General features: G+C 38.3%; 1 pseudogene; it reads left to right on the top strand.

Moving 5' to 3' along the window:
* The window catches only part of LOC139043861 (centromere-associated protein E-like), a 79,563-nt pseudogene that overhangs the window by 14,242 nt on the left and 51,560 nt on the right, over window positions 1–13,761 (top strand).

The following is a 13,761-nucleotide window of genomic DNA, read 5'->3' as shown; positions in this document are numbered from 1 at the left end:
CCTTTAGCATTCCATGGGTGTCATACTCAAGTCCTCATCTCTTGAATTACTGTATCATTCCCCTGGACCTGGCCCCCATGACCTGGTTTTGCTTCTTCAGTCTGTTATGCAGATTTCTGATGTCACTAAGCTTGTGTCGTGTCACTTCCTTGGACAAGATCTGGCCACTCTTAACCAGTCTAACTTGACGTCCTTCTGCTCCATGTGCACTCCTCTCTTAAGGATAGGTTGGGCCACTTGGTATCTTTGAACACTAATGCTTATTCCCATCTTTATACCTAAGTTCATGCTGCCTTCACCACCACTTCACCCCTTTATTATGTATCTAGGCCATCTGTGGTAGATACTACACAGGAAAGGTGAGACTTCTTTGAATGTTTTAAAGAAAGAAGTATCTGAGACAGGACTCCAAAGCAGAAGTGTGTAATCACCTGCTCATCACTGGAGGTCTCCACAGAGACAAATAATTTAAATCTTTGACTTTCTTTTAATGCATTAAGAATATTTGCGGAGGCTTTACAGTGTTCTGAGCCCAGGACTGGGCTCTGAGATTACAAGAGTAAAGAAGACATCCCTCCATACTTACTGTCTCCATGGCAACCTCCCTAGTCCAGGCCGCCTTGTCTCCATTCACATTCCTGCCCCAGCCTCCTAACTGGGCTCCTGGCTACGGTCTTGCCCCTCTCCAATCTGTTTGCCCCCCAGGGGCCCAGGTGACCCTTGAGGAAGTTCAGTCAAGCATGTCACTCTTGTCAAAGCCGTCCAATGGCTTCCCATTGCATCCCAAAAACCCGCTTCTGTACCCTATCTTGTCCCATCTCTCCTTCACCAACTCTGCCACACTGCCCTTTCCATTTCTTGAACACACCAAGCTCATTTCTGCTTTGTGACTGGTGTGCTGGTTGTTCTTTAATCTGGAGTATGGTTCCCTTGGTCTTTGCAGGGCTGGCTCCCTCTTCTCCGTCCTTCCAGATCTTAGCTGAATTGGGGGACTTCCCCTGCCATCCTGCCCAAAGAGCCTGTCCTGTCCTTTCCTCTTCCCACTTCTAACACTCTGTTTAAATTGTCTGTATTACGCTTAACATGCTATGTTTCTTATTTGTTTGTCTTTTTCTCTCCTCTCACTAACTTCCTCCTCCCCGAGTCCCACCCTGTGCAGAACATAAGCTGAGAGCAGGGTCCTCATTTGCCTGTTGCGCTGCCATATCCCTAGCACCTAACGTGCTGCCTGCAGCACGACAGGCAGTCAGTTCTTTCCAACAATATTTGTGAAATGGAAGAGAGGCCCATGGTTTTAAAGATGCTACAGTGTGGTCAGAGACGCAAATAACTAGCTCAACACAGTAAGTGCTATAATAACCAGTCATATCTATAAAGACCTCTGGGTACACCGTTGAAAGGTCAATTCATTCACGGTATAAGGAAGGAAGGATCAAGTTGACAAAGCTACACTGGGAAGGTGGCAGTTGCCTTTGGTCGTGAAGGAAGAGTAGGGGCAGACTAGAACATCAGAATCAGCGAAACACAGGGAATGGCAAAGGGTAGCTGTGCATGGTGTGGAGGGCATAGTCCGTAGTTCAGCCAGAGTTAAGAGTAACTGATGGACAGAAATGAGGCTAGAGCAACACAAGTGCCGGATTATAAAGAATCGTATTCACCATGGTAAGATTTCGAACTTTGTGTAGGAAAGTGAACCTATTCTGGCAGCATTATGGAGGAGGTATTATAAAGAAGGAACAAGATGTTGAGCTCAGTTTGACTCAGACAAGGGAAGGCTTAAATAGTGAGGTGAGAAACAAGGAAACAGATGGGGTGTTCAGATAAACCATGGGTTAAAAATGTTCTTCCAGTACTTTGGATTTTATTATTTCAAGTTACACTTCCTAAAGGTTTATTTTCATCTCCTGCAGAATTTGGTTGATCTTGCAGGCAGTGAAAGAGCTGCTCAAACAGGTGCTGAAGGTAATGAAAACTCATGAAATATTTTGGTCTGAAAGTCCTCCTGTTCTTTAACAGAGTAAAAGTGCCACCATGCATTTTAGAGACTAATAAAGTAATGATAATTTTGTGATAAAAGTCTTTAACAGAAAAAGCAGCTTCCTTATCTGGCTTATTATCTGCTTTGTGCTGCTGTAGCGTTAGTTAAAAAGATGAAACTCTGTCGTTGACAGGATTTATAGTTGGAAAGCTCCTGAGAGTCCCATGAACACCATAATCAGTAAGGAAATTCAGAAAAGTGGCAGGATACAAAATTAATCTATAGACATGAGCACCTCCTAACACAACAGCCGGTTGGAATATTTAATGTACGAAAAGACCCCCTTTGCAATAATGACTTAAAAGGAATAATACCTAGGAAGAAACTCAACAAAAATTGTATAAGACCAAAATAAGGAAAACATTAAAACAGACCTGAAAGAGGTAACCAAACACTGAGACAAATGAAAACGCATACTTAGATGGGAAGTTTCAGAACCATAAAGATGTCAGGCCTCTCTCTGTGTTAGTTTCCTGCAGCCTGACATAGAGACACTCAGCTGAGTGTGGCCTGTACCCACCACACCAGTGGATCCTCAGACCTGTGAACAAGAAATAAATGCCTGTTGCTTTAAGCTGGCTTGTTAAACAGCAGTATTCCAGCAATAGCTGAATAACGCACCTGTGCAATAACTGCTGTTCAGAAGGATTTGTTGCAGTATTTTTTGTGTACATGGCAGATTGAACACCTGCATGTCCCTCAGCAGGGTGCTAGGTAAATAAATTCTGATACATCCATACAATGGAATTCTATGCTGTAAAAAAGAGTGAAAAAGACCAATGTTTACCAATAAGATAGATGATATATTGCCAAGTGAAAAAAGCAAAGTGCAAAATAGTGTGTATAGTATGTTACTATTTATGTAAAGAAGAAAGGGGAAAAATTAATACGTATGAACTTGTATTTCTAAAAATCTCTAGAAGAATAAACTAATAATAGTTCTTGGTTAGAGCGATAGGAACTGGTTGAAAGGAGAATAAAGTGAGAGAAACCTTTTTCAGTAGACTTCCGTTTAAGACATGTGAGCATATTAACAGTTTAAAAATAAGGACTTTTGGTTGTGAACCTCTAGGAACTAACTTGGTTGCACGTCATTAGTTGCCTGTATTGGAGGTTTGGAAAAATAGATTTGAATTGAGGAGTTCGAGGAGCTCTTTTAGGACGTGGTGCAGACATGGGCTTTCCTGCATTCTTATTCTTTTCTTAGTCGTCTTTTTCGAGCTGTTTCTCTTGGGTGAGAGCCTTTCTGCTTCACGTGATGGGTGGGAGGAAGGGAAGGGCGCCTGTCAGCAGTGGGAGGAAAGGTGGGCGCAGATCTAATTTGAAGCACAGACTGTAGCATCTGACCCTGCAATTTCTAATTTCTCCCATAAATTACTGATAAATAAGTTCATCATCTAGTACAGGGGCCAATTTGTTTTCTTATTTATTTAATAAATGCAGGTGTGCGACTCAAGGAAGGCTGTAATATAAATCGTAGCTTATTTATTTTGGGACAAGTGATCAAGAAACTTAGTGATGGACAAGTTGGGTAAGTTTGTCCCATTGTACATTTACCTATTAATGCTTACGTTTTTCATTAGGTTGAAAATTATGATATTTCAGTGACACTCAAATAAATGTACTGATACCCCTGTATGTTCAAAAGCTTCTGTGATTCTATGAGCATGCGTTGCTTCTTATATGTATGACCGTGACCTACTAAATTTACTTTATATTTTAAATATTTTCTAGTTAGTAGTTTTGCTCTGCCTCAAGTAACCAGTAAAGAATGAATTTTTTAAACTGTAGCAAATTTAAGGTTCTGCGTTAAAAATAAACCACTTTTGTTATATAAAAAGTTTTACTCTTTTTCTCCCCAAACTCATCTCTCACTAAGTGGTTTCATAAATTATCGAGATAGCAAATTAACACGAATTCTCCAGAATTCCTTGGGAGGAAATGCAAAAACACGCATTATCTGCACAATTACTCCAGTGTCTTTGGATGAAACCCTGACTACTCTCCAGGTGAGTTTGATTTTTATCTCGAATCAATATGGGGGAAATCATCTTTCAGAAGGAAAAATTAGCTACTAAAATTAGGTGTAATTTTTTGTAATTGACATAACATACCTGTTAAAATAAAATTGGTGTGTCTACTAAATAGCATTCCTTAATCTTCCCAAACTTCAATCATTCATATCCTGCCTCCCCAATTTTTGCCACATCCAACAATATTTTATTGAAATTGACTTGATTTTTTCTTAAATAACTCACTTTTTAAATTTAACTTATTATAAAAGGAAACTTTCTATCAGTCCCATAAATGAAAAACTGGTTATCACTTGGAACAAACAGAAGGTGACCCAAAAAATGGGTGTGCGTGTTTATAACAAAATAATTCTTAAGTTCCTGCTAACAAATTGTTGCCTGCCTTTGCTCTGAGCCTAAGGCCTGTATTTTCTGTTTTCAAAAGAAAAGAAGAATGAGAACTGTCAGTAGAATAGCTGTCTCAATGAAGGGTTCAGTGTTATTTAATGGGCACCCTCACGTACCCAGTTAAAGTTACTTTTGACACTCATGCTCTAAGAAACATCACTTTAAGTAGCTATTGAGCGCTGGATCAAGGTTCTGTCAGAGAAACAAAGGTAGGAGATAGCGTTCCTGGCTTCACAGAATTTATAGTCTTATAGTGAAGATAAGACCTGTCTTCCAGCGTGATTTCCTTGGATTAAAAGTTAAGTGGCTAATAAGTAGGACAGAGTTCAAAGGAAGGAGAGGTGCTTTTGACTGGAAGTGAAGCTTCAGCGCAGAGGGAGCATTTGCCCTGGACTTTGAGGAGTAGATGGATTCCAGTGAGCCAGGGTGTGTAGGCTCTCTGTTGGCATCTGTCTTCAAGATATTTCTCTGACCCTCCTGAAGACTAGTGGCAAAGGTAAGTTATGGACATTGTTACAGGGACGTAGAATGCTGTGTGTTCAGAAGCTGTAAGCCACCTGGGAAGCTTTTACTGATGTTTCTTTACAAAAGAAAATTACAAGAAACCTAAATATTAATTAAACTAATCTTTTGGTGTCAACGTTTAACACTCTTGTATTTTTTCCCAGTTTGCCAGCACTGCTAAATATATGAAGAATACTCCTTATGTCAATGAGGTGTCTAGTGATGAAGCTCTCCTGAAAAGATATAGAAAAGAAATAATGGATCTTAAAAAACAATTAGAGGAGGTATGTATGAACTGTGTATTTCAGTAAAGAATAGAGATGGATTTAGAATTGAGATCTGCCTACATGCCCAGAGACTCTTAAATCCTCAATATCTGAGTTCTACAATCTAAATTTAAAACAAATAGTTTTTAACTAAGGAGAAATCAACCCGTAAAAACTTTACTATAAACTGCAAGATTTGGTTTCTTGAAATTATTTTAGATTTTGTTTTTCATTTCCAAAGGGCAAAATTTGAGATTTTCAAATGGGCCAAGTAGAGATACGTTTTTTTAAGAGATAAAAACTGTCACAAATACAGAGAATTAGGTTAAAAAGAGAGACCATGAATAGTGTTTAAAACTACTTTGTTTCATTTTACATTATCTTGAATTCCTCTTCTAGCCCTAAGATAGCAATCTAATAAGATAGCATAATTGCTTGTCATTACCATTTGTTTGTTTAAACCATCATGGTCCCCAGTCTGTAAAAAACTTACATTTTACTGATCTTTTTAAAAATGACCTAAAATGTCAAATGGCGGTCTTAGAAGGATCTCTCTTCCTTTGCTATAGGTATTCAAGTCTCTGCTTTATGATTTCTCTGCCTATTTATATATTTTTAGTCAATTAATAGAATTGCTTTAACAGCATTGATATAATCTTATACATGGCATATAGAATAGTGACAGGAGAAATGTATATTTTACCCTATTATAAGTTTGAGAAATTATTGATTATGGTAACTGCATATTGGTGTTCTGCAGGTAGGGCATATTTTATTTCAATAAAATTAAAATTCTCAGGCCAGCCCTGTGGCCTAGTGGTTAAGTTTGTTGCACTCCACTTTGGCAGCCCGGGTTCAGTTGCCATCCGCAGACCTACACCACTTGGCGGCCATGCTGTCCTGTTGTCCCATGTACAAAATGGAGGAAGATAGGCACAGATGTTAGCTCAGGGCAAATCCCTTTCAAGCAGAAAGAGAAAGATAGGTACAGATGTTAGCTCAAGGTGAATCTTCCTCAGCAAAAAAAAAAAGAAAATAAAAATTCTCAAAACTCACATACAAATTTATATTTTTTTAAACTATACTTTCAAGGTTTTAAAACCTACCTCATTTATTAACGTAACCCAATATTACATTCTTTAGGTTTCTTTAGAGACTCGGGCCCAGGCAATGGAAAAAGACCAATTGGCCCAACTTTTGGAAGAAAAAGATTTGCTTCAAAAAGTGCAGATTGAGAAAATTCAAAACTTAACACGAATGCTAGTGACCTCTTCTTCCCTCACATCACAACAGGAATTAAAAGTAAAATTTAAAAGACAACAGCTTCTTTTCTTCTTCTTTTTTATTATTTTTTTTTTAATTGCAGTAACTTTGGTTTATAACAGTATATAAATTTCAGGTGTATATCGTTATATTTCAATTCCTATGTAGATTATATCATGCTGACCACCAAAAGACTAATTACCATCACCACACATGTGCCTAATCATGCCTTTCAACCTCTTCTCTCCCCCTTTCCCCTCTGGTAACCACCAATCCAATCTCTGTTGCTATGGGATTGTCTTTTGTTGTTTTTATCTTCTATTTGTGAGTGAGATCATACAATGTTTGACTTTCTCCCTCTGACTTTTTACTCTCAGCAGCAATACCCTCAAGGTCCATCCTTGTTGTCACAATTAGCCAGATTTCATCCTTTTTTATGGCTGAGTAGTATTCCCTTGTGTATATATACCACATCTTCTTCATCCATTCATCCCTTGACGGGCACCTAAGTTGCTTCCAAGTCTTGGCTATTGTGAATAAGCCTACAGTGAACATAGGAGTGCATGTATCTTTACGCATTCACGTTTTGACGTTCTTTGGATAAATACCCAAGAGTGGAATAGCTGGATCATATGGTAGGTCTAGTCTTAATTTTTTGAGCCATCTCCATACTGTTTTCCATAGTGACTGCACCAGTTTGCACTCCCACCAGCAGTGTATGAGGGTTCCCTTCTCTCTACATCCTCTCCAACACTTATTGTTTCCAGTCTTGTTAATTATAGCCATTCTGACAAGAGTGAGGTGATATCTCATTATAGCTTTGATTTGCATTTCTCTGATAGTGATGTTGAACATCTTTTCATGTGCCTGTTGGCCATCCGTATATCTTCTTTGGAGAAATCTCCATTCAGATCTTTTGCACATTTTTGAACTGGGTTTTTGGTTTTTTTGTTGTTGAGATGTATGAGTTCTTTGTATATTTTGGATATTCACCCCTTTTTTGATATATGGTTTACAAACATCTTCTCCCAATTGTTAGGCTGTCTTTTCCTTTTCTTGATGGCTTCCTTTGCTGTGCAGAAGCTTTTTAGTTTGATGTAGTCCCATTTGTTTATTTTTTATATTGTTTCTCTTGCCCAGTCAGGCATGGTATTTGAAAATATGCTGCTAAGACCGATGTCAAAGAGTGTACTGCCTATGTTTTCTACTAGAAGTTTCGTGGTTTCAGGTCTTAGATTCAAGTCTTAAATCCATTTTGAGTTGATTTTTGTGCATGGTGTAAGGTAATGGTCTACTTTCATTCTTGGGCATGTGGCTGTCCAGGTTTCCCAACACCATTTATTGAAGAGACTCTACTTTCTCCATTGTATGCTCTTGGCTCCCCTGTCAAAAATTAGCTGTCCATAGATGTGTGGGTTGATTTCTGGACTCCTGGACTCTGGATTCTGTTCCATTGATCTGTGTGTCTGTTTTTATGCCATACCATGCTGTTTTGGTTACTATAGCTTTGTAGTATATTTTGAAATCAGGGAGTGTGACGCCTCCAGCTTTGTTCTTTTTTCTCAGGGTTCCTTTGGCTATTCTGCGTCTTTTGTTGTTCCATATAAATTGTAGGATTCTTTGTTCTATTTCTGTGAAAAATGTTGTTGGAAATTTGATTGGGATTGCACTGAATCTGTAGATTACTTTAGGAAGTATGGACATTTTAACTATGTTTATTCTTCCAATCCAAGAGCATGGAATAGCCTTCCATTTCTTTACATCTTCTTCAATTTCTTTCAACAATGTTTTATAGTTTTCAGTGTACAAACCTTTCACCTCCTTGGTTAAGTTTATTCCTAGATATTTTATTCTTTTTTGTTGCAACTGTAAATGGGATTATATTCTTAATTTCTCTTTCTGCCACTTCCTTGTTAGTGTATAGAAACGCAACTGATTTTTGTATGTTGATTTTGCATCCTGAAACTTTGCCGTATTTGTTTATTAGTTCGAGAAGTTTTTGGTGGGTTCTTAAGGGTCTTCTATATATAAAATCATGTCATCTGCAGCTAGTGACAGTTTCACTTCTTCCTTTCCAATCTGACCGCTGTTTATTTCGTTTTCTTTCCTGATTGCTCTGGCTAGGACTTCCAATACTATGTTAAATAAGAGTGGTGACAGTGGGCATCCTTGTCTGGTTTCTGTTCTTAGAGGGATAGCTTTCAGTTTTTCTCCATTGAGAATGATATTAGCTGTGGGTTTGTCATATATCAGCTTTATTATGTTGAGGTACTTTCCTTCTATACCCAATTTATTTAGAGTTTTTATCATAAATGGATGCTATATCTTGTCAAACGCTGTCTCTGCATCTATTGAGATGATCATGGGATTTTTATTTTTCATTTTTGTTAATGTGGTGTATCACGTTAATAGATTTGCATATGTTGAACCATCCCTGCATCCCTGGAATAAATCCCACTTGATCATGGTGTATGAAATTTTTAATGTATTGTTGTAGTTGATTTGCTAGTATTTTGTTGAGGATTTTTGCATCGATGTTCATCAGTGATATGAGCCTGTAATTTTCTTCTTTTGTGTTGTCCTTGTCTGCTTTTGGTATCAGGATGATGTTGACTTCGTAAAATGAATTTGGAAGCTTCCTCTCTTCTTCAATTTTTTGGAAGAGTTTGAGAAGGATAGGATTAAGTCTTTGAATGTTTGGTATAATTCACCAGGGAAGCCGTCTGGTCCTGGACTTTTATCTTTTGGGAGGTTTTTGATAACTGTTTCAATCTCCTTACTGGTGATCGGTCTATTCACATTCTCTACTTCTTCTTGATTCAGTTTTGGAAGGTTGTATTAGTCTAAGAATTTATCCATTTCTTCTAGATTATCCAGTTTGTTAGCGTATAGCTTTTCATAGTATTCTTTTATAATCTTTTGTATTTCTGAGGTATCTGTTGTAATTTCTCCTCTTTGATTTCTGATTTTATTTATCTGAGCCTTCTCTTTTTTTCTTGGTGAGTCTAGCTAAAGGTTCGTCGATGTTGTTTATCTTTTCAAAGAATCAGCGCTGAGTTTCATTGATTTTTTTTCCTGGTTTTTTTTAGTCTCTATTTCATTTATTTCTGCTCTGATTTTTATTACTTCCTTCCTTCTACTGATTTTGGGCTTTGTTCTTCTTTTTCCAGTTCCTTTAGGTGCACTGTTAGACTGTTTATTTGGGATTTTTCTTCTTTGTTGAGGTAGGCCTGTATTGATATAAACTTCCCTCTTAAAACCGCTTTTGCTGTATCACATAGACTTTGGCCTGTCGTAGTTTCATTTTCATTTGTCTCCAGATATTCTTGATTTCTCATTTGATTTCTTCTTTGACTCAATTGTTGTTCAATAGCATTTTGTTTAAGCTCCATCCATTTGTGGCTTTTCTGATTTTCTTCCTGTAGTTGATTTCTAGTTTCATACCATTGTGGTCAGAAAAGATGCTGGGTATTTTTTCAGTCTTCTTAAATTTATTGAGACTTGTTTTGTGGTCTAATATGTGATCTGTCCTGGAGAATGTTCCATGTCCGTTTGAAAAGAATGTGTATTCTGCAGGTTTGGGATGGAATGTTCTATACATGTGTACTAAGTCCATCTGGTCTAATATGTCATTTAAGGCCAACGTTTCCTTATTGATCTTTTGTTTTGATGATCTCTCCTTTGGTGTAAGTGGATTGTTAAAGTCCTCTACTATTATTGTGTTGCTATTTCTCCTTTTATGTCTGTTAATAATTGCTTTATATGTCGAGGTGCTGTTATGTTGGGTGCATAGATATTTGTAAATGTTAAATATTCTTGTTGGATCATTCCCTTTATCATTATGTAGTGCGCTTTGTCTGTTGTTACAGTTTTTATTTTAAAGTCTATGTTTTCTGATATGAATATTGCTACCTCAGCTTTCTTTTCATTGCCATTTTCATGGAGTATCTTTTTCCATTCCTTCTCTTTCAGTTTGTGAGTGTCTTTAAGTCTGAAATGCATCTCTTGTATGCAGCACATATATGGGTCTTATTTTTTTTATGAAAGATGACAGCTTAAACTTGATATATAGGGAATAGAATTGGTATTCTTATATGCTTATTATATAGCTATGTGTTTCTTATCCTTTGATACAGTATATTTTAGGAAAGAACCTTTTGTGTATTTGCCTATACCTCAACAACACCTAGAACGTTCATTAAAAATACTTAACCCTGATTCCCATATGAAGAGATCCTAATTCAGAAAGTCTGGGATGTAGTCAAGGAATCTATTTGCACTATACTTCTTATGAAATTCTAATGAAATTGATTAGGTGATTGGAAACCACAGGTGTCTAGAGTATGTGGTAATATTTTCTATTTAATGAAACAGAAATAGTAATCTCAGGAAAATTTATCTAGACTATAAATCAACATAGTAATCAAAATTCTGGCTTCCAGTCTGTGTGCTTTTGTTTTTACCAGAGTAGGGGTTTATTTATCCAGCAGATGTTTTGGGGAGTGATAGTGTCATGGTTAAGAGAATGGCCTCTGGAGCTGGACTTTCTGGATTTGAATCCCAGTTCTGTCAATTCCTAACTCTCGACCTTGGGCCCTTTCTTAAATACTTTTTGCTGCAGTTTCCTTATCTGTGAGAAAGCTTGATCCTCACCTCATAGGACTGATGTGACAATTAAGTGAAGTGATATATAGAATGTGCTTAACACTATACTCTCCATACAGCAAATCCTCAATAAGTGTATGCTGTTAAGATTATTATTAATAGACGCTACCTTTAAGTCCACCATACCAGGTAAATGGAAGGCATCAAAACCATCTGTTGGCTCAGCCATGAGTAGGAAACAGCCCAAGGAAAGGGGTAGGGAAAAGTATGCCGGTTAGACATCTACATGTACAAAAGCTTGGAGTCGTGAGAAAACATATTTCTTGGACTTAAAATATTCTGGTGGCAGGGGCATTTAAACCACATTGTAGGATTCGAACATTGCATTATGCTAAGGATATGGGAAAGCCTTGTAGGTAACATGATTGGAATTGCTGTTTAGAAAGATGTGGCTACTGTGTACCTACAATTGATTGGGCCTCCACAAGGCTTGTGGCTCTGGAGATGGAAAAAAAATGGGTAAATTGGAGAGCTATTTGGGAGACAGACTCGACAGAACTTTGTGATTGTTTCAACATGGGGACATGGAAAGGGAGAAGGAAGCATCTAGAATGACATGCACACATTACTGGGCTTGCTGGATAGCTGGTAGCAGTATTTGTTGAGTTAAGGAACATTGAGTGAAGAGCAGTGGAGCTGTCCAGTGTTTTATTTGGGTCAGCTCTAGTTTAAGGTGTCAGGCAGTTGAAAATGCAAATATATGAAAATCAAGTGAAAGATCTGGGATGGAGATATCAATTTGGGCATTAACTACTGCAAATCCAAATTAAAGTCGTGAGAATGGATGAGCTTGCTCTGGGAGCATGTTGAGAATGAAAAGAACAGAGGGCCAAAGATAAGATCCTCCCAAACAACTTTTTAGGTAAAAGCAAAAAAGAGGAATGCCTAAAGGAGCCCAGGTTTAGCTCTAGAGTTAAGAAAGAAACCAGGTGAACGTGGTAAACTAAAAGAAGAGAATGTTGCATAGAGAGGTCACATTCTATGTCAGTGATGTCACGTTCTGCTGAGAAGTTAAATAAGACAAATATAGACTAAAACTTTTTGGATTTAGAAACAAGAAGCTCCTTTGCAAAAACAATTTGAGTTATGTATTGGGAATGAAAGCCACCTTGCAGTAGGCTGAGATGGCCCAAAGGCGTAGGATCTTGAATACAGTAGAAGGGTCTGGCCTTAGATAGAAGGAGAAACACTCCTTCATTATAACAAGGACAGAGGAAAAGGGTAGGAATCAATGCAAGTAATGCTTTTGTAAGTTTAGGCTTGTATTTTCTTTGTGAAATAGGAGGTTTAATTTTTCTTCTGTGGTGGCTGGAGATGGTAGAGACACAGTTTGTAGACCTGCTAAGGGTTTGAAATAGTCTCGCCTTTGTAGGGAATGGAAAAGAAAGCCAACGAGGGGGCAAGGAGTCTTGCCAGGCAGCCTTAAGGGCCCAGGTGATGTTGGTAGCCAGTCTTCTGGCTGTCCACACAGTGTTCAGGAGGCTAATAAAAGCTCAGATGGCAGTGTAATTCATCTGAGTGTACATTGTGATAGGATAGGTGTGGGGAACACAGAATGGGTCTAATAGTTTGAGACCATTGACCCCAAAATGTGATTGAACTGGTGATCTATAGAATCTAAGATGATGGGATGAGAGCCCAAAGGTAGCTGGCAGAAAGAAAACAGTGGATCAAGAGACTAGATGTCCCTCTTAAGCTAACTAGCTATAATGGGATTAACTGAATCACTGGGGTGGAAGGAGTTCTAGGTTTATGAGTTTCAGATGACAGGGTCCAGTGGCTTTGGGAGCGAATGGAGTTGAGCTGAAGGTCATGGGAATCAAGGATTTATATATGAATGTGCTTTTGCAGAGCAGGCTGTGGAAAGGGCTGGCCATTTCAAGCAGAAGCCATATATTCTGGGGACAACAGATAATCTTGACAGGCAACGCAGTGGAATGGGTGGTGGATAAGGTCTGAAGTTACAAGCATGGGCTCAGCCACCAATTGGCTGTATGACTGTACACAACTCATGTAAACTTTTTGGACACTCAGGCATCTATAAAGTGGATGTAGTAAGAGAGGATTGTTGAGAGGATCAAAAAAGATGAGATAATGCTTGTTCTAGTAAAGGGACAAGAGAGGAATATACCTGTAAAATATGGAAAAACACTTAGGCGGTGGTCAGAGAAAGAGAAAGCAGTAAAGCCAAGTGAGTGATGAGGACAGCTAGCTGGGTGGGACAAGAACCAGGAGACAGAGGTATCCCAGGAGGGATGAGGAAGAAGTAGAGAGACGAGGAAGAAGAGAACATAGAAACTAAAAGAAAATGTTGGCTAGAGAGAAGGAAGGAGTGAAGGGTTTGTTTTTGAAAAAATCAAAAGCAGAAAACAGAGGCTTGAGCATTCTTAAAGCCCAGTGGAAGAAGGTAGTGAAGACGACAGATGAACAGATACCTGAGGGAACAGAGTCCCAAGGGAGAACGGAAGGAACAAGATTAGGAGCGCTGGTTGGATCGTGAGCTTTATAAACTGGCAAAGAATTGGCATGGGAATGGCCCTGTGGAAGATTTACTTGCTGAGGGAAGTTCAAATGGGCTGCCTGTCTGTTCCTTCCCAGTTAAGGC

This window comes from Equus asinus, unplaced genomic scaffold (genome assembly GCF_041296235.1).
Source record: "Equus asinus isolate D_3611 breed Donkey unplaced genomic scaffold, EquAss-T2T_v2 contig_4, whole genome shotgun sequence".
Classification (NCBI taxonomy): Eukaryota; Metazoa; Chordata; class Mammalia; order Perissodactyla; family Equidae; genus Equus; species Equus asinus.
Note: the sequence above shows the minus strand (reverse complement) of the source record. Positions and strands in the feature narration are given on the sequence as shown.